At 40.8% G+C, this 2947-nt stretch overlaps 1 pseudogene; it reads right to left on the bottom strand.

The window, feature by feature from the left end:
* Positions 1-1716: 1716 nt before the first annotated feature.
* Positions 1717-2526, bottom strand: LOC115869678 (annotated as a pseudogene).
* Positions 2527-2947: the final 421 nt, after the last annotated feature.

Raw genomic sequence — 2947 nt, 5'->3', positions numbered from 1 at the left:
ACATTTTCTCATATGTTTATTGGCCATTTGGATTTCAGACTTTGTGCAACTTCTGTTCAGGTCCTTTTCCCTCCTCCTCAGTGGGCAATTAGTTTCTCTCTTATTGTAAGCTTGCAAAGTATTGTAGATTTTAGTAATAAGACCTTTGTCTGAGGTGTCATTGCTAAAGATGTTTTCTCAGTTGGTGGACTCTCTTATTACTCTCCTGGTGAATTCTTTCGATGTATACTGGTGTCTTATCTTCAGTATATCCCGCTTGTCAATTTTTAACTCCTCTGTATTTGTATCCTTCCCTATTTCTGATAGCCTATGTATTCCGTGTGCCAAGGTTCTCAGGTTTGTCCCAATTCCCTCTTAATGGCCATAATTGTTTGGGGTATTATCTCAAGGTCTGTGATCCACCTTGAGTTTATTCCCATGCATGGAGTGAGATAAGGGTCTTGCTTCATTTTTCTGCAGGTAGATATCCATTTTTTCCCATTTATTGAAGATGGCATCCAGCAGAAATTTCTTCTCTGGATTTTTAAATATTGTTGGTGGCCTGGCTTTTTTTCTTTTTCTTTATTTTTAAACTTTATGTTATTATTATTTTCTTTGTTTTATTTAATTTTTTGAGGTTTCAATATTTTATTGAAGTTTTATCTTAAGTGATGTTAATTACAGCATTTGAAGAGGGGATCAAATTCCACAAAAAATGGAAGACACTAAAATGTATCCATTAAGCAACTAAAAAATAAATTGAGTGGTGAATACACCACCCATCTCATTGAGATTCTAGGTGTTGTCACCATATTATTATCATTAATGCAGTGGTTCTCAACCTTCCTAATGCCGCAACCCTTTAATACAGTTCTTCATGTTGTGGTGACTGCCCCAATCATAAAATTATCTTCGTTGCTACTTCATAACTGTAATTTTGCTACTGTTATGAATCTGGCAACCCATGTGAAAGGGTCGTTTGACCCCCAAACGGGTCACGACCCACAGGTTGAGAACTGCTGGGTTAATGAAACTTCCCATCTTGCAGCCAGGAGACGTTGGGAAGCTATTTCACACTAGTGCAAGGGCACAAAACCACAATATTGAGAGGGATTTAAAAGTCCTGAATATTGTCTTTGTCACACCCATCTTGTCCACCACAAAATGGCGCACACACACACACAAATCAGATACCACACCCTGAAGACTACTTTTGTTCAAAAGAGGTGGTGGAATGGGGTGGAAAGAGGTCATGAAGTAGTGTACAGAGGTGGTGGAATGGGCTGACAACAGGTCTTGAACATTGTTCTGCAAAAGCGCCCTTCACATGGGTTTGCATTACCATCAAGCAGTGAGCTCCTCCTCAGTTCAGGTTAGGAAAACCAGGTTCAATTCTCAAGAACTCACCATTTCATTCATTACTCAATATGAATTTACAAAGTGCCTACATATAATCAGCTTCCACTTGCAGCCATTTCTAGATCGAAAAGAAACTTGACATCTCTAGAAGGGGCCACCAAGTCCATCCCCACCCCCAAAGTTTATAGCTGAAAAGCCTTTTTGGAGCTGGGTGGTTCTGTAACTTGGAAAGGGGAATACGTTAAAGCTAAATCAACTATAACCTGGAGGTCTAACATATCGTGCAGTACTTGCTTCCCATGTATACAACATTAAAAGGTACACTAGAAAGTAGCTATGTGGCAACATAGTTTAAAATTAAATGATTGTACAGTTCACTTATGCTCGAAATTCCAGTCCTAGACTAAGTTTGTGGTTACCAGCGTTAAAGTTCTTGATATCCAGCAGAGCAGACAGCGTCAGTGTGATGCCTGGTTTAGGGTCTGAGTGTATTTAACCTAAGCAGATCAGGCTGGAGTTGTTCACTTTTGTCGTGAAGCAGGCGTCAGGGTTGATCTGATACTTGGCTGCTTTTCTGAAGTGAGTGTTGTTATTTTCAGCTGGTTCAGGTGAGATTAACAGCAGTCTCCAACTTCTTGTTCACATTTGGCAAATGGGACCGCCAAACTCTGTTCTGTCATTAACATTAATGCAAAGCTGGGATTCATCTGTCTTGTAGACAACTGAAACTTTCTCTGGGTCACTCAGGAGTTGGCGGTCACCAAAGTTCTCAAAGTTCAGACAGCCCTCATAACGCAGCACTAGAGCTCCGTGGCTGGCAGGCCTGGTGAAGTCGAAATCCATGATGCAGCACAGGTTGACGTGCTCTCACTTACTTAATACCCCGTCTTGGTTTTGGCATTCTTTTTCCTGTGGTTAGGAGAGAAGAATGAATCAAAGGTCAGCTTCAGTCCTTGTGTAAGCTGATCTTCCACGGTGACCTCTGTGCTGAGTGTGTTATCCTTGTTTCACTTCTCCGTGAACTTCAGCCCATATGCAGTCCACTGGCACTTAGTTTCCAGGCTGCCCATCACTTTGGTGGTTGGACATGTTTAATTCCAGTACCTTCTCAGATTCTGTTTTCAAACCAAGTTTTGTTAGGTCAAATCCATAAACCTTAGTGAACACATTTCATGCAGGTTTACCAAAGTGTTATTATATACGTGAGAAGGCACGGCCATCTTCTTGGAGGTGGAAGCAGCGGGATCATGGGTGGTGACAGCATGGGTTGCAGCAGCAGAGGAACCGCCCGTTTTTGTTTTTTAATGTTTCTGTTGGTTTCCCAGGTTATGAGGCAGGGGAGTGAATTAATAGAGACAATAACTGAAGCAATGGTGTATCTGAGATGGGGTGGGGCTGGTGAGGGGAATTGGGAAGCAAACAATGAATGTCAAAAGTGGAAGGGAACTCTAAAACTGATTGTGATGATGTATATACAGTTTTTAAAAGTGACTTAATTATGCAGTACATAATGTGTGAATTTTTTTATCATTTTATTGGGGCTCATACAACTCTTATCACAATCCATACATACATCAATTGTGTAAAGCACACTTATACATTCGTTGTC

This window comes from Echinops telfairi, unplaced genomic scaffold, assembly GCF_000313985.2.
Source record: "Echinops telfairi isolate 266 unplaced genomic scaffold, ASM31398v2 ScPeMD7_35;HRSCAF=133_1, whole genome shotgun sequence".
NCBI lineage: Eukaryota > Metazoa > Chordata > Mammalia > Afrosoricida > Tenrecidae > Echinops > Echinops telfairi.
The sequence above is the reverse complement of the archived record's forward strand: the minus strand, read 5'-3'. Positions and strand labels throughout refer to the sequence as shown.